This window comes from Leopardus geoffroyi, chromosome A2, assembly GCF_018350155.1.
Source record: "Leopardus geoffroyi isolate Oge1 chromosome A2, O.geoffroyi_Oge1_pat1.0, whole genome shotgun sequence".
NCBI lineage: Eukaryota > Metazoa > Chordata > Mammalia > Carnivora > Felidae > Leopardus > Leopardus geoffroyi.
Genome location: NC_059331.1, coordinates 60,943,544 through 60,962,103, shown reverse-complemented (window position 1 = coordinate 60,962,103; position 18,560 = coordinate 60,943,544). Strand labels below are relative to the sequence as shown.

Here is an 18,560-nt window from a genome sequence, read left to right as displayed (position 1 = left end):
CCCTGAAAACTATAAAGCACTGTTGAAAGGAATTTTGAGAAACCTAATAAAATGAAAAGATATCTTGTGCTCATGGACTGAAAGACTTATATTGTTAAGATGGTGATATTTCTCAAACTGATCTACAAATCCAATGCGTTCCTGCAAAATTATATTCATCTTTTTCACAAAAAAAAGACAAGCTAATCCTAAAATCCATACGGAAATGCAAGAGAGCCAGAATTTTAAGCAATCTTGAAAAAAAGAATATACTTCCTGATTTCAAAACTTACTATAAAGCTACAATAATCAAGACAGTATAGTACTGGTATTAAAATCAAAATATAGATGGGGTGCCTGGGTGGCTCAGTTGGTTAAGCGGCCGACTTCGGCTCAGGTCATGATCTCACAGTCCGTGAGTTTGAGCTCCGCGTCAGGCTCTGTGCTGACCGCTCAGAGCCTGGAGCCTGTTTCAGATTCTGTGTCTCCCTCTCTCTCTGACCCTCCCCGTTCATGTTCTGTCTCTCTCTGTCTCAAAAATAAATAAACGTTAAAAAAAAAAATCAAAATATAGATCAATGAAATAGAGTTAAGAATCCACAAATAAACCCATGCACCTGTGTTCAATTGATTTTCAGCCAGGATGCCAAGGCTATTTAATTGGAAGAGAAGAACCTCTTCAAAAATGGTGCCAAAATAACCGGATATCCACATGCAAAATCATGTGTTTAGACTCCTACCTCAAACCATATACAAAAACTAACACAAAATGGTCCAAAGCCCTAAACCTAACAGCTAAAACTATAAAACATTTAAAAGAAAACGTAGGTATAAGTTTTAGTGACTTTGGATTAAGTAATGGTTTCTTAGACACGATATCTAAAGTAAAAGCAACCAAAGAGAAATTAAATAAATTGGACTTCATCAAAATTTAAGTTTTGTGGGACACTATCAATAAAGTAAAAAGACAATCCACATAAAGAGAGAGAATATTTGCCATGTAATCTGATAAGCATCTAGTATCCCAAATTTATAAAGAATACTTACAACTCAACAATAAATCCAGTTTAAAAACTGGCAAAGGAGAATGGCCAATAAGCACATTAAAAGATGGTCAACATCAGTTGTTAGGAAAATACAAGTCAAAAAGACACCACTTAGCATAATGTTTTCCAGGTTCATTGACGTTGTTACATCAATGAGTACTTCGCTCCTTTTTATGGCCAAATAATATTCCACTGTATGGATAGAACACATTTGGTTTATCCATTCACCATGTCATGAACTTTTTTTACTTTTTGGCTATTACATGAACATAGGACATATGCAGGTTTTGTGTGAACGTGTGTCTTCTGTTCTCCTGAATTATACATTTTGAAGGGGCAAATTTTATGGTATGTGATTTACAAATCAATAAAAAAATTCATGAATTATTTATGGAATAGGTAAAGAAGCAGAACACTAGCAGCTTCCCAAACTCTCTGAGCCCCTAACAATAACCTTTATTCCTTATCACAGGGGCAACTGTCCAAACTCTGGAGAGAATCACTCCTCAGTTTCTGTATCATCCTTATTTAGTGTTACCAACTAAGAATACAGCCCTAAATAACAATGTTGTGCTTACATTGCAAGTTAGATCAATAGTCACATTCCACTTATTCTTCAGGTGTGGTGTCTTTTACCTGACATGAAGATTCTTGCATTCAGCTATGCTGTAGAACCACAATCCATCTATTCTACTCCTGAAGGACCATCCCTTTCCAAAAAAAAAAACAAAAAACAAAAAAACGGATTGCTTTTTAACACAAAAGTAATGTGTTAATAAGAAACATAATTTAGACAACATAAAGATGTAAATAAGGATGTTTAAATCACTGACAATGTTACTGCCCCCAAATAACTAATGCTAAATCTAGTGTATATCCTTCCAATGTGTACACACACACACACACGTGCTATTTTTTTCAATCAATGTCCTAGATACTGGGTTGTTTTATTTAATAAAATGTATACATCTGTCCACCCCTATTTTTGGCACGGATATAATTTTTATGTAATTTCTCATGTCATCCTTGATAGTTCACCCAGTGGTTGGTAAAACCTTTTTTGCCAGAGGATTTATAGACTGAGGAAGAATAGAGGAAAGAACACAGCAGGGACAAGTCGCTACATGTTTGAACTCCTAGCCAGCCCAAGGCCACCAGCCCCAGATCCCCATTGGCAAGGGACCAGGGGCCCTGCACTGAGTACAGCATTTTTATTAAGTCAACAGAGATGCTGGGCCTGTGAGGACAGCCTGAGCTGTGAGCAATGAGTAAGGAGGACACAGGAGAAGCCTCACATCTTTGGGGACACGACTGAAGGTAGAACAGTCCACACACACAAGGCTACAGAACCTGGGCGAAGGCAGGCTTTGCTCAGCTCAAAAAAGCAATAAACTACAAAAAAATAAGACGGAAATTACGTATTACACCATGAGTCCCCCCTCCTAAGGGCTTTACAGCAGCCCAGCAGCAAAACAGGAAATGTCTGCTCTTCTTGCTACAGAGGTACCACCCTGGCTCCTGCCCTGGTCCTTCCCCTACAGAAGTCACCCTTACCTGGTTGGTCCAGGCCCAGGTCATTCATTCGGACTGAGGTCCACACTCCATCTTCCCAGTGGCTTTCTTGCCCTAGACCCTCTGAGCCTGAACCTTGAGGAGAACCAACCATTCTTTTTAAATTCACCACAAGCTGTGCAGCAACAGTGGTAAACTGAGTCAGGCACACATAGGAGGCCTGGCCACAGTGGGGAGGCAGGTAATGGCGCTGGGGGCGGGGGGAGGGGAAGAGTCCCAGTCCTACCACCACTGGGAGCTGATGTGGGAAACAAAGGCAGAAGGAAATGGCATATAGAACTAAATTTCCTTATAACCTGCAGCCCACTGACAATTACTTGAGGCTGTCAGAGTAAAACGTTTCTCCAGGAACTCTTTGGAGCTAATGCTTTGCTACAGGGAAAAACCAGCTTAGCTCGACAATGGCTAGGCCTCTGGTATCCTATGAGTCTTCTTTGGCATATGAAAATCTCACTGGAAACTTCCCCTGGACTTTACCTCCCCCAGTCTCTCCTCATGGTCCCAGGCAGCTCTTCCTACCCATGGGTCCTGTCCTCGTGCTTCAATAAAATCATCTTTTTGCACCAAAGACATCTTCAAGAAGTCTTTCTTGGCCGTTGGCTCTGGATTCCTTGAACCCCACTATCACCCCAAAACCTCATCCGGAGCCACATACAGAACAATCAATAGGGTCTCAGGTCCCCATTCTGCTATCCTATGTGGCTCCCTTCAAACCCAAGAAGGGGAGAAAGGATGCTTAGTAGAATAGGGTTGGGGAGGGGGCAGTCCCTGGGTCCCTGCAGTGCCAGATACTTAATCTCTTAAAAAAAAAAAAAAATAGACACAGCTACCCAGGACCCATGCAGCAGCCCTTCATATCCTTTACGCTCACAAATCCTGAGAAGGGCTATCACTGCCTCTCCCCTGGGCCCTGGAGCCCACCTTGGCCTTCTCAAGAACTAGCACTAGCAAGGGTCTCCTTTCCTGCCTTTTCAGTTTCTCCGCACTCCCTCTGCGGGATCCTCCAACAATAGGACCTTGCACGAGAATCTGTCTCTCAAATAAGTTCCCTGGACCCCAAGCCATCCTCTAGCTTGTACCCTATTTCTCTCCTCCCTTTCAGGGCACAATGAAAGAGACATGTCCATACTGTCTCTATGTCCTTGCCTCTGTGCTCAATACCCATTTGGCTCCTTCCTGCACACGTGGTCCTTGCTGAGACCAGCGGTCACCTGCACGATGCCAAACAATCCCCACAGACCTCAGTGTGCCCAACGTCTCAGCCAGATTCACTAGGGCATGAGAGACTCAAGGACTTGAGATTTGCCCATCGTGGCCTCCCCACATCCTTGTCCCCGCATGTGCCCCCCACCCCTCTTGCATGTGGCTTTAGCCCCTGCTCCTTTTTCATCCCTTCTCCTCCCTCCTGATAAAGTCCAGTCCAGCCTGCACAGAAGAGCTGCTGACCATCAAGAACAACGCCCTGCTCTCATTTCCGAAAATGGCCACACTGGTGCTGCTCCCTTCCTGCTACATCTACAGGAACTCTGACAAATACCTTCCCCCTAAAGCCCTTAAAACATTCTGCCCACCTCCCCCTTGTTAAAAGGCTCTTCTGGAGCTTTCCTGTGTTCAGCACTCTACAATAAAGGCTAGGTTAATGGTGCTGGGACTGATTTTGTTTCTCCTGGGCTCCTAGTGTGTGCATGTCAAGAAGCCTTTGATTGCTGAGGCATCCATTTCAAAAGCAGCTCCTAGCAAACCAACCCCAGAAGCTCACCCCCACCCATGAAGCTCCCCTTTTAGCAAGTCCTGGGTAATCTAGATCACTGACTGCTTCAGTGACTCTGCTGCTCCCTTCCCTTATCCAACTTCTTGCTCTCATGTTTTAAGCCATCCGATAAACAGTGAACCCATGAAACCCTAGTTATCCTGTCCCAATAAATGCAGAGCCCCAGACCCACACGCCCTCCCTCTCTCTCTACCTTAGACTGCACTGTGTGGCTGTGTGGCCCTTGGGCATGCCATGGACCTGCCAGGACCTGTGAGTAATAAATCTTGTTCTCCAAAGTTCCCTGATGACTGTGCTAAGGCACTTCCTGCAATAATATAACAAGAACCACAAGGGCTGATCCAGCTTCAACAATGGCTCCAGGAGGGGAACCCGCAAGGGGATCACCACAAATAGTATAGTCCCAGCAGGCATTCCTGGCCTGTAGCAGCACTGTGCAAAGGCGATATGATGTCACACCATTCTTCTTCCAGCTTAGGGTTGCCAGATTTTGCAGGTAAAATGGGACATAGTTATGCTGAAAAGTGAGTCACTGTTTCTCTCAAATTCCGTGTTTTATCTGGCAGCCCTTCCCAGGTTTCCATGCATGCCTCATTTTGTCCTACTCCACGGGTGTCCTGTCTCTTTTCCTCGTGTGGCTTCTCCCTCTGATCTCTAACGCTGACACTCCAGACTCTCCTCACTTGTCTTCTGTCTACAGCCTGTGTGTGGACCTCCACCAGTCCCATAGCCTGAAGTAACAATGATATGCTGCTACTACCTTCCAATCACGTCTCCCAGCTCAGCCCTCAGCCCAGGATCCAGACACGGAGAGCCAACTTCCCACTCTGCGGTCTGAGAGTCATTTCAGGCACCCTCGGTCTAACACAGAGCTTGCAGTTTCTTAATCTCATCTTTCCCATGAAAGGCATCACAGCCACCCAGCCAGTCAACACAAGAGGCGCGGATATAAACAGAAAGGGCTTGGGGTACAGAAGGTATGGATATAATCCTCTGGACTTTATACGTAAGTCTATATTGTTCAGACTTCTTCCCAGTGGATGTGCACTATTAAAAAAAAAAAGAAAAAAAAAAAACCTTTATTTTTTAGAGCAGTCTTAGGTTCGCAGAGAAATTGAGAGGAATGTACACAGAGTTCCCATATACCCCTGTCCCCAACATCCCACACGAGACAGGAGCATGTTACAACTGATGAACCCACACTGGCACATCATGATCACCCCAAGTCCAGTTTACAGTAGGGGTCACTCCTGTGTTGTACAGTCGATGGGTTTGGACAAATGTAGAATGACATGCATCCATCATTATATCACACACAGTAGTTACACTGCCCTAAAAATCCTCTGTGCTCCACCTATTCATCCCTCTCCTCCTTTGGTGCATGAATGATTTATCATCCATTCAACAAATGTTTTGTTCCTTCCTTTTATGCAAGGAGTTTTCTAGGCACCAAGAATGCAGTGGAAAGCAAGACAGATAAAGGTCCTGCTCTCAGGAAATTTGCATTCTAGAGGCAGAGACAGAAATAAACAAGAGAACAAGTAAGTGAACAAGATAAATTAAATACTGTGAATTGACAGGGACTATCCTGGGAAAGTGTAGGGTAGGGTGTGGATGGAGGATCAAAGACTCAAGAAGAGAGGGTGACATTTTAATGAACCCTAAGTATAAAAAAAATTGCACTGTGCAGGGGTGCCTAGCTGGCTCAGTCAGAAAAGCATGCAGCTCTTGATCTAGGAGTTGCAAGTTTGAGCCTCACACTGGGGGTAGCAATTACTAAAAAATACATAAATAAAACTTAAAAAAAAAGCCAACTGTGCAAAGATCTAAGGGAGGAGCCCTGCAAGCAGACGACAGCAAGTACAGAGGCACTGAGGCAGGGCAAATTTGGTGCTTCCAAGGAAGGAAAGGCAAAGAGGCCAACAAGTCTGGGGTATGTAGATACAAGAGGATGGCAGGAAAGGAGGACAAGGCAGCCGGTCACGTAGGGTCTTACAGGCAGAGCAAGGAGTACATGCTTCTTCCTCAGAGTGACTGTTTATGTTTTCAAAAGACAACTCTGTTGCTTCCCCCACTAAAAAGGGATCAGGGCCCCTGAGTGACCCCAGATCACCCCCGTGAAGCCAAAGATACACCCCAGCAATCCACAGAACATTGAGAAATGATAAATCACTGTCTGTTTAAGTCCCTAGGTTTGGCAGTACTTTGTTATGCATCAAAAGATAACTGACAATGTTCCAGCTCTGTGATTTCATTTACAGTTTAGCTGCCCTCCTCTGGGGGTGAGAGATGGTGCTGAGCTGAGGACTGCCAATGTGGGAGAAAAATCTTAGCTGCCCGTGACACTATGTACTTCAAAGATAGTTGGGTACAGAGCATCAAAACGCTGGAAGTCCATGTGAACTCTAACCTTAAAACAAGATGTATTTTCTGGCTCTGACACTTCTAAAAGTAGTCCAAAGCAACAACATGTCCCCCTAGCCTGGGGGCCATGTATCTCTGCACTCAGATTTTCATGTCTAATACTCAAAACAGGACTCTTGGAGGACAATGAATCCCATAACTTGGGGCAGGAGAAAAGATGAGACGGCTCTGGAACCCTCTGGGGTTGCTAGAAAATAAGATGTTTTCAAAGGTGTCAGAAGAGGGACTAAAATGACAAAGGAACAAAATTATAAACAGACTACCACTGTCAATTGGTGACAACTTCAGCATCTAATAATAATACAGTATAGTTACTACTTCACAAGTTGAATCTGCAAAGGACCATGAGTTCATTATGATATCAAAACAGGAAAGTTAAATTAATACAAATGTATAAAGCCAATAATGAATAAAATAAATCAGCAGACAAAATCAGTCACTAATTAAAGTCAACAAAGGATGAGATACAGCCTACCAGAGAATCCTTCATTTGTTGACTTTAGTCAGCTGCTTTTGACAACTTAATCACAACTGCATCACTTCAGGAAGACTCACACATGTAAGCAGGAAGGAGTGGAAAAGTCAAGACAGTGCTGGGAAAAGCAGGAACCAGAGGAAGGGGAGGAGAAATCACCCATCACCACAGTCACAGGATAACCAGGGAGCTGGAAGGCTCACCAGCTGAAAGGCACAGATCAGACAAGATAACCAATTAAAAAGAGGCCCAATGGGGAGCCTGGGTAGCTCAGTATGCTAAGTGTCTGACTTCGGCTCAGGTCATGGTCTCACAGCTATGAGTTCAAGCCCCATGTCAGGCTCTGTGCTGAAGGCTCAGAGCCTGGAGCCTGCTTCATATTCTGTGTCTCCCTCCCTCTTTGCCCCTCCCCTGCTCATGCTCCATCTGTCTCTCTCTCTCAAAAATAAACATTAAAAAAAATAAAGAGGCCCAAAAGCGTTTACAAACACTAGACAATTAGAGAAGCATGAACCACAAAGCTTCGTTCTCTCCTCCCAAAATGAGTGAAACCCTCTGGATGACCCACTCATGGCGGTGGGATTCAGACAGAATACAAATAAATGAGTTTCCAAATACGCCAAGAAACCAGGTAGGCACCAGGAGGCAAGTGCCAGCAGCCGAGCTAAACTGAAGGGTTCCCTAACTGCTAAGAAAGAGGCCTCCTCTCAATGTGTAGGGCAGAGCTATGGGGACCACACAGAACAGTTCCAGAAGAAACTTGTGTGAGGGAAGTACACCGAAGAATGCCCTCTAAACTCATCAAATGTGCACCAGAGGCCCAGTGTGGTCAGCACCCAGCATGCATTCCCACTTACCCTGTGCCCCTTACAGTGTGGGGCCTCCGTGATCCCCCAGCAGGGACCCCACAACTCTGTGGATGGTAGTCAAAGGCACTCAGCTTCCTTGGGAACATGGGGGTATGTCAGAAGGAGAATGTGTTCAGATGTCATTTGCATCGACAGAAATGAGTACAGATGAACACACCAGGTCCTGAAGGACAGGCCTGCTGGTGAAGGTGACCTCTGTCAGGAGAGTGGGCTGTGGACGCAGGAAAACCCTGTCCTGTAGCCCCCAGAGAGGGGGAGACCTGGGGTGGGGGGTGGCACTGACTCCAGGGCAGAGGTTCCCACCCAGCCTTTCCCCCAGAGGACACAATATGGAGGCAGTGCCCCAGGACAGGCCCCCACAACAAAGAACTACCCTGCCAAGGTGTCAGAGTGAGGAGTGAGAGCCCTGCACAGCCCGTGTGCTTGGAGCCCCTTCCTCGGGCGCAGGCCTTGAGAAGGGCTGGGCAGGGGGACCTGGGCCCACCTGGCTGCCAGTCACAGGAATCTGTAAGGTCATTGCTCTTGCAGATGCCTTCTGGGGAGTCTGTACCCATCAGACTGAGGAGGACACTGATGCGGAGCCTCCCCGTGAGTCAGGGAGAAGCTGGCCTTGAATCTAGGGCCTTTGGGCACCCTGGGGCCAACACATCAGGTCTGAGACCTGGTCACCAGTACCCATACAAACTAGTGCTCACCCCAAGGCAAGAGACAAGGCCAGTCCTAACTCTTCACTGCACAGCCAAAATGCTGGAACCGATCGGCTCCACTCAGCTGCCCCACTACCTGCTGTGAGGCCAAACTACCTCTGGTAGTTTTATAGGAGACCTGGTTCAGTGGGAGCACCCTGGAGTCTGCCCTGAGGGTCTGAATCCCAGCTCTTCCTCTTCCTAGATGCTGGTCCTTGTAAAAGTGAAATTTCTGTGCCTCATCTGTTAAATGGGGACAAGAGCACCAACTTCACAAGGCTGTGAAGATTAAATGTAATAATGCACTTGCATCACAGGGCACCTGGCTGGTTCTCCCACTTCAAATCCCTCAAAGCTCTAATGTTTCAGACCAGTGCCTCTTAAATTATAGCTGCATCAGAATCAGCTGGAATACCCACCTGGGTAGTTTCTGATAAGTAGGTGGGGGGACAGCAGGCCTAGTAAGCCAAGATACTGGATATGCAGGAGAGAGAGCCTCAGAAATACGTGAAGACTTGCCCAACCCTCAGTCTGGATTTCCCCCGCCTCCCCGCCCTCGCCCCAGGCACCAAACCTGCCTTGGGCCCTGGGTTTGTCTCCCTCCATCCCAGGTCCGTCATCCAGGACCCTGCCCTGGCCCTTACCTGGATACCTTCCCAGGCGCCCCCTCTGCCCAAGGCCCCTCTGGGACCACTTTCTCTTTCTCCTTCCCGTTTTCCCTTACTTTCGCCTTCTTGCAGGCCCCTGGCCTCCCACCGGCCTCCCCCCCCCCCGCTCTGGGTTCACGTCCTCTTCTGCGTTGCCCAGGCCCCGGACTTCCCAGGTGTGCCCCACCCCGTCCCGAGGTCCCCCTCCAAAGGCCCTGCGTTTACTCCCTCTACTGCTCATCCCCCACTCCGCGCCCCAACCCCAGCGCTTCCCCAGGGCCGGGCCTCCTCAGTGTGACATATCCACCCACCCAGACCGCCCCCTTTGGACTCCATCGCCGCTTTACCCCAGACTTCCCGCACCCCTGCCCAGGCCCGCTTGGGGCGCAGCGCCATGTTTACCCGATCCCCTCCCGGGCAGCAGCGCGCAAGAGGCGAGCAGAAGGCGCGCGGGCCAAGGGGAGGGCTCAATGAGGAAACAGGGAACGCCAGATCTTCAGGCCACCATACCCAGCCGCCGCAGAACATGGCGAAGGCGGGCCTAGGCGGGGCCTTGGGCGGAGCCGGCTCTGGAGGCAGGGCCCTGACGCCCAGGGCCCGAGGGAGGCGGGCCCCGGGTGCCCCCGCTGCAAGGTCGCGGTGTCTGACCCCCACTTCGCTGGAGGGCAGGGCCTCGCAGACTCCACCCCCGGGCCCAGGAGTTTGGACTTTGTGGTGGGGACAAGTGTAGCCAGAAGTCATTTCCAGGCTGGGTAAAACTGAACACTTCCTGAGAGTGCCAAGCTCCTCTCCTCCTTTGTTGCAGTCAATGCTCAATGCTGGCAACAGACCTTGCGGGGAGGTCATATGCTGAGGCCTAGTTTACAAAGAAGGAAACCGAGTTTAGGGCTGTGAAACCACCCAGGAGGAATGGGCGCTTGAGGATCCCATCTGTAAAGGGTGTGTGAAGACCAGCCATTCTTTTTTGATGAAATATTTTTTTTTCAACGTTTATTTATTTTTTGGGACAGAGAGAGACAGAGCATGAACGGGGGAGGCGCAGAGAGAGAGGGAGACACAGAATCGGAAACAGGCTCCAGGCTCTGAGCCATCAGCCCAGAGCCCGACGCGGGGCTCGAACTCACGGACCGCGAGATCGTGACCTGGCTGAAGTCGGACGCTTAACCGACTGCGCCACCCAGGCGCCCCAAGACCAGCCATTCTTAAGGAACAGCTGCTTTGCCTGCAGCCAGAGCTCCATCAGCTCTCCAGGATACCATTTTGTTCTTATGTTTAACTTCTTTATTATGAGAAATGTTTACTCACGCAAAAGGAGAACAATAAAATGGTCCCACACACTGATAGGCCAGCTTCTATCATGGTCTGCCTCTTGACCTTTTTTTTTTCCTGTCTATATCCCCCTACACACACCGTTTGTTTGTTTGTTTGTTTTGTTGTTCTCGGAGTAATTTTTAAAGCATTCCGGCAGACGTATTTCACCTTTAAATTCTTGAGTATGTTTCTCTAATCATTAAGGTTTGTTTTTTCAAACATCCCCAGAATACCAGTATCACACCCAACAAAGTTAGCAATACCCCGTCCAGTTCTATTTTCCCTAATTGACTCAAAACAGTCTTAATTGTTGGCCTCTTCTGACCAACATCTAAAGAAGGATGAGAGATTTTGGAGGCACACAGCCTCAGGCAAATTTCACCCTTATGGTTTTTGCCAGAAACCTTCTCATGCTCACAGAGCCGGAACATGAGTGGAACCAGGCAAAAGTCCAAAATGAATGGAAACACAAGGGCAAGTGGATGCTAGATATTTAATAAGATTTAGTCCTATGCTATATTATTTCAGCAAAAGACAAATCTGCATGCTAAACACAAAGATATATACATCTTTGTCAAATATATATATCTACATAGATATATCTATCTACATAGATATATCTAGATATATCTATATATATCTATATATCTATCTATATAGATCTATCTTTCTATCTATATCTATATCTATATATCTATATCTATATCTAATCATCTATCTATCTATATCTATATACTATAGGTTTACAGACACCCTGATTTTCAGCAGGTGTCTTGCCCTATATCTGGGTTGGGTACTGCCTGCACACCTCCTTACCCATCTAGGCTTCTGGGGGCCAGCCATCCTCTGGCACCTCCTGCACTCCCCAAGGAAAGAGGGTTCATGTCTACTGGTAGCCAGTAATCCTGCCCTAAACTTTCCGGATGATGCTCCAGCTCCCCAGACCTGGGAATTCTGAATGGCTCTAAGCCCACTGCTAGGATATATACTCAGATCAGTGCCCCAGAGAATGAACCAGTTGTGGGGCATGACCTGTGTCTTTATGCAAGAGTCCAAGAATTCTACATTTGAACTGGCCTCCCAGGTTGCTATGGAAGTACATTTGTCAAGGCCAGAAAACAGAATAGACTCTATTTTACAGCTATGTTTTCCTTGCATATGTATTTAAACATATGGTTTGTGGGGCTCGCAATTGTGTTTTTTTTTTTTTTAACTTTTATTTACTTTTATTTTTGAGAGACAGAGCATGGGCAGGAGAGGGGCAGAGAGAGAGGGAGACACAGAATGTGAAGCAGGCTCCAGGCTCTGAGGTGTCAGCACGGAGCCCAATGCAGGTCTTAAACCCAGGAACCTGAGCTGAAGTCGGACGCTTAACTGACTGAGCCACCCAGGTGGCCCTGTGGGCCTCCATTTGTAATCTTGCCCTGGGTTCTGTAAATTTTGAGGTGGGTTTATCTTGTGTCAATATACTTATAAGAAACATTTTATTTTCTACTTACCTCTAATGCAGGAAAAATAAACCATCAAAAGCATGAGGATAAATGGCAACTATCAGTTGACTTAAATAGTAAAGAAACCATAGGGAGAATGTAGCACTCTTGCAAAGGGGGCAGCCCCAGCTAAGTTCCAAAGGACAATTGCAATGCTCGGACACAGGACACATTCTTCAGGGCCTTGGTAAGTGGCAGGCAGTGTGCACCAAATCCTGCAAACTAGCTCGTGCCCCATTCTCTTCCCCTCACTAACTGGCATCTAGAAGTGCCCAGAGTGCTGCCTTGGGAGTCCACAGGCCTGGCTGAACTTTTGGCAGTGAATAGCTTTACAAAGAGATACTATACCAAAACTGTAGTCCTGGGATGGAAATTTAAGATATATAGGCACAAAATACATTTGTAAATGATAAAATGTTAGTGGATTTTATGGACTGAGTTGTGTTGTTCCCCACCCGAATTTGTATATTAAAGTCCTAATGCGCAATGTGATTGTACTTGAGGATAATATCTATAAGGATGCAATAAAAGTTAAATGAGGGGCACCTGGATGGCTCAGTTGGTTAAGCATCTGACTTCAGCTCAGGTCATGATCTCACGATCTGTGATTTTGAGCCCCGTTTTGGGCTCTGTGCTGACAGCTCAGAGCCTGGAACCTGCTTCAGATTCTGTGTCTCCCTCTCTCTCTGCCCCTCTCTTGCTCAAACTCTGTCTCTCTCATTCTCAAAAATGAATAAATGTGTAAAAAATTTTATAAAAAAGGTTAAATGAGGTCTTATGGGGTGGGACCCTGACCCTATAGGACTGGAATGCTCACAACTGGGGGGAAGAGAATCAAGAGTGCTCTCTTTTCATCTCTCATCTCTCTCTCTTCCTGCTTGTGCCCACAGAAAACAGGCCATGTGAGGACCCAGTGTAAAGGTGTCACCAGAAACCAACTGTGCTGGCACCTTTAGCTTGGACTTCCAAGCTCCAGGACTCTGAGAAATAAATGTCTGTTGTTTAAACCACCTGGTCTGGAGTACTTTGTTGTGGCTGTCCCGGCTGACTAATGCAAGGGATTAATAATTTCACAAGCTTAGGAACACCTGGGTGGCTGAGTCGAGCATCCAACTTCAGCTCAGCTCATGATCTCATGATTCGTGAATTTGAGCCTTGCATCAGGATCTGTGCTGACAGCTTGGAGCCTGAAGCCTGCTTTAGATCCTAACTCTCTCTCTGCCCCTGCTCTGCTCTCTCTCTCTCTCTCTCTCTCTCAAAAATAAATGAATAATTTTTTAAGTTTAAAAAAATAATTTCACAAGCTGAGCTTAGGAAAGATGTGAACCTCAGTCTTCTCATCTGTAAAGTGGAGTTAATGTTAGTACGTGCCTCAAAAGGTTGAGGGCGACAGGAAGCAATCCATGTAAAGTCCTCACATCTAGTGCCTCACATGTAGCAAGGGCTCAATTCATGTTTCCTGCTACTATGTTTACTGTTACCATTAATGTTCTAACAGGACAAATCACAAGCAGGGGGTGATTCCAGGCACATGGATGGACCATTGTAGCAGGCTTGGGGCACAAGGAGGGCCTTACCCTGCCCACAGCTTTCTCATGCCTGTTCCAGTTTCCTGCTGTTGCTCTGCCACCATACCGTCCATCCTTTGTTCCCAACCAGTCCTTGTCTTCCCCAAATGGCCTTCAGCCTGGAGGCAGCAGCCCCAGTTCAAATCCTTCCCAGCCTCCTGCTTCACCACTGCACTGTCCCCCACAGTCTCAGAGGCCTGTATGATGGGCTGGCCAAGCCCTGACTGCCCCACTTCCCAGAGTGGAGGGCCATCGCCCGGCCTCGCAGATTGACCCCACAAAGACATACTATAGATACTACAAATCACTTTGGAGTTTAGGGACCTCACCTTCTTTCCACAATCCCACCAACACCTGTGCTGCCACTCAGCCATCCTTTCAGAGACCACACCTTGCAGCAAGGTCAGCCTCCTACCTGGTCCTGTCCCTGCAGTGGTTGCCCTCTGCAATGACTCCCTTAGCCTCTGCTCAGGCTTGTCCTCCCCTGGGAAGTGTCAAACACATGCCCCTCAGCCTCTTTCCTTGGAATCCCCCAACACCTCTTAACTATGTCATTGTGCTATATTAGGTGGGATATTTTTGCCTCTCAGACTGTGAATTCCCCAAGGGAAGAGACTCTGTTCATCTCTGAACATCTCCACTAGTACATAGTAGACACTTGCTTTAGGTTGCCCCCACTCCCAGCCCCCAGAAGTGACCTTGAGATGAGGATTCAAGTGCAAGGAGTTTATCTGGGAGATGATCCCAGAAAACGTTGGTGGGAGAGGGAGGTGCTTGGCATGCTGAATAATCCAGGGCTGGTTTAGTTGCCCTCCACCCCAGCCTGCCCACCCACACCCAAAGGCCATTCCTGGGCTTCATGCACACATGGAGAAGTGAGCTGTTATTGTTGGTCCTGCCAAATCCATGACCCCATGACTCAGTGACAGCAGGACCTTGAGCATGTGCTCAGTGACCTTGAGCACACGGGCCTCAAGGTGGGACAGGACTGCAGCAGTTCTCTCTGCCCTAGGCCGGGACCACCACCCTTGTGTCGAGAGCTGCCAGGAAGGAAGACAGTGCCACTACTCAAAACCCTCTTGTAATTTGCATAAACATGAACAAAAATATTTATGCTCAGTCAGTTAAGCGTTCAACTCTTGATTTTGGCTCAGGTCATCATTTCATGGTTTGTGAGTTTGAGCCCCACGTTGGGCTCTATGCTGACAGCACAGAACCTGCTTGGGAGTCACTCTCTCTTCCTCTCCCTCTGCCCCTCCCCTGTTCGTGCTCTCACTCCCCCTCTCTCAAAGTAAATTTAAAAACTTAAAAACACTGTTCATGCTATAATGGAAATAGCACCTTGCACTTTACTAGGACTTTCCGACACATGCTTACATCCATGATATCATTGAATCATTGTGACAGACCTGGGGGCAGGCAGAACAGACATTACCATTCCCATTTTCCAATGAGGAAACTGAGACTTGCCCCTAGAGAGTGTCTGGCAGTGCTGGACTTACAATGTGAGGGATGATCATGCCTCTGTTAGAAAACCTCCCTACAGCAGACCCAGGAGTCTTCTCCACCCCCAAAATGGCTTAACAGCCAGGGACGTTCTTGTCTTTGTTGAGATTCATGCAAGCAGACTTACAGTGCCCCGGTAGGGGCATGGACTCAGGTGTGCTTCAGTGAAGCTGCTGGTTTTCCCTCCGGGTAGGAATGTCACAGCAACTGGGCTCACATCCAGGCCCCTGACAGCCTGGGGACGCAGGAGGGAATAGCCCCACGAAGGAGGATAGCACACGAAGCTGCTGACACCTCAAGGGTTATAGGAACCTCAAAAACAACCCCTGGGCCACTGGGAAGAAGCCTCAGGGCCCCAGAAGGAGGGCTAAGGTCACTGCATCTGCCACTAAAAATAGTCCCACAAGTTTTGCTGACCTCGCTTGGAAGAGCAGCTGGCAGAGGGGAAAAGACTAGGAGTCAGCAACTCACCAGAAACAAGAGCCTAAAGAAAGCCCGCCTCCTCACCTGTAAGATGCAGACCATTTCCTCCCAAAGGCTCAAGAGGCCTGGACCATTTCCATGCCTGGGGGCTAGCAGTGTATTAAAAAGATGAAGAAATGTCAAAACAGGCCTACAAAACTTGTACATTTTACATGTTAACACAGAGCACATTGGGGCACCTGGGTAGCCCAGTTGCTTAAGCATCCAACTTTGGCTTAAGTCATAATCTCGTGGTTTGTGAGTTCGAGCCCCGTGTTGGGCTGTGTGCTTATAGCTCAGAGCCTGGAGCCAGCTTTGGATTCTGTGTATCCTTCTCTCTCTGCCCCTCCCCTACTCATTCTCTCTCTCTCAAAAATAAATAAAGTATTTTAAAAAAACATGGAGCACATTAATGCTTCAAAATATAACTCAGAGTTAAGTCATTGTAGTATTTATTAACAATTCTAAATTGTTGTATAGTATGTAGTTAAAGGGCACAAATTTAAATTTGTATAATGTGCATCTTCTTCTTCTGGATGTGAGTGATATATCTCAGCTCTCTGAGCCCCCTCATTTGCCATTGTCATTAAAAAGTCTATGTTTAGAGAGTCAGTTTGGGAAGATGTGTAAATTCTGGACATGGATGATAGTCACACAACATGGAAGTGAACTTAATGCCACTGAACTGGATGCTTAAAAGTGGTTGAGATGCAGGGTGCCTGGTGGCTCAGTCGGTTGAGCGACTGACTTCAGCTCAGGTCACGATCTCATGGTTTGTGAGTTCAAGCCCCACATCAGGCTCTGTGCCGATGGCTCAGAGCCTGGAGCCTGCTTCTGATTCTGTGTCTCCCTCTCTCTCTGCCCCTCCCCCATTCATGCTCTTCTCTCTGTCTCAGAAATAAATAAACATTAAAAAAAAGTGGTTGAGATGGTAAATTTTATGTTATGTGTATTTTACAATTTTTGTAAGGTCTATGCTTGAAGCCTTCCATGAATGGTGAAGGCCAAATGCACACAGGGTCCCCTAGGTCAGATCCTGATCTGCGGTTCCTGTGAGAAAAATCTGAATTCAGGATAGTGCTTCAGAGGCTGACTGGAACCCCCAACTCTTCCAACACCTACACAGCGAAGCACTCATAATTTACTTAAAACTTTCTTTCCTTTATTTCTCAGCTATATTAAAGTGAAGGTAATATGGTAATTTTATTTAGATGATGTGTATAGAGTGGAAATATGATCTGTTAATCTTGGGGGATATAAAAAGGGTGATATAAAATATTTGTTATAAAAAATGAAGATACTGGAATGAACAGAAATTAGAATCATTGATTTAACTCTTACCCTATCATTTGATATTTTGCTGGCTCTAAAATACATATATAATAGGGTTTTCTTATGAATTATGGTCAGAGGAACACCCATCTATCACTACAGCAGTGAGAATAAAACTGTGTCAACGAACAAACAAACTCTGAAGTGTCAGCAGTTTATAACAACAAAGGTTCCTCTCTTGCTCCTGCCACAGGTCCATTGTAGTCACTGGAGGCTCTGGGCAGGCAGAACAGCACCCTTTCAGATACTGCCAGCCACTACCTCAGATTGGAGAAAGGGTCTCAGTCCAGCCACCAATTGGTCTGGTCCAGAAGTGGCACATTCACTTCCCTCTTGCAATATTGGGCAGAATTAGTCATATGGCTCCACACACAGACCCCACCCCAGAAAAGAATGGGGAAGTGCCCTTTTCCCTGTGTCTGGAAGGCAAGGAGAATTGGATTTGGGTGAAGGACACTGATGCCTCCATCAGCCCGAGGGCAGCCAAGAGGTTCTTTTGGGGCCCTTATAACCAAAGGTGCCAACCTATTGCCTGTCCCCACTGCTGCACCCCAGCTAATTCCAGGTCATGCCTTTACTAGAAAAGGGAACTCAGGCACTGAGAAGCTGGCTATGTTCTGCTGTACATGTTTGGCCCCCATGACCAGCATTTCAGGCCTGTGGTTGCCTGACATCTCCCCCACCCACTAAGGTTAGCTCCAGGAGCCACACTTCACCAGCTGGGGCCTGCTGAGGTCTCTGGGCCCAGCCGTGATGGGCTGTAGGGGATGCCTGGTTTATGTGCACAGGGCCCTGGGGATAAGGTGGCTGCAGAGAGGATGAGATCAAGGAGCTCGGGGGCATAGCCTTAAGTGACTGAGATCAGATCCTGGGGATTTGGCACCCACAGCCTCCTGGATGACAATAGCCCTTGCATATTTCCATGGAGGACACCAAGAAGAGGAGGCGAGAAGAGGTGGCAGACAAGGACAAACGGAGCAGGATTGTCCAACATCACACCTGTGCATGTGCATGTGAGCAAGTCCCACCTCTGTGTGCACGGTGTGGTACCAGACTTTGGGGGGTTTTGTTGGGGCTCCTTTAATGAGCACCTTTGGGGGTTCCCACAGGTGTGAAGGTTAGAGAGGGGAGAGAAAACGAAAGAGCAACCACTTCCCTGAGGATCCTGAGCTGGGTTCAGGGATGGAGGGTCCAGGAGACAGCTGCTCTCCCACACCTTGTCCCCCTCACCACTACTGGGCCTCAGAGGTATGATCCCCAACTGGAGCCAGTCCTCAACTCCTGGACTCCATAGTGGCAGGATGGGGAGAGAGGCACTCATCCTAAGTCATGCAACAGCCCAGGGAAAGAGTGCCAGACTGGATCTCCACTTCCCCTGACAGGCCAGGCAGGTTGTATGTGGCTACCTGCCTGGGTGACATT

General features: G+C 47.3%; 1 protein-coding gene across 11 annotated transcripts in view; it reads right to left on the bottom strand.

Annotated features, from left to right (window-relative positions):
* The window catches only part of LOC123606126 (solute carrier family 41 member 3-like), a 222,963-nt gene extending 207,359 nt beyond the window's left edge, over nucleotides 1-15,604 (bottom strand). For 7 of the 11 annotated variants that reach the window (XM_045494090.1, XM_045494083.1, XM_045494079.1 and 4 more), the window contains exon 1: nucleotides 9,872-10,017. The gene's annotated coding sequence lies outside the window, so the exon portion shown is untranslated. Of the gene's footprint in view, nucleotides 1-9,816; nucleotides 9,838-9,871; nucleotides 10,019-15,471 lie in introns of those variants that run through there. The other 4 variants (XM_045494085.1, XM_045494087.1, XM_045494080.1 and 1 more) reach the window with 3 other exon arrangements.
* Nucleotides 15,605-18,560: the final 2,956 nt, after the last annotated feature.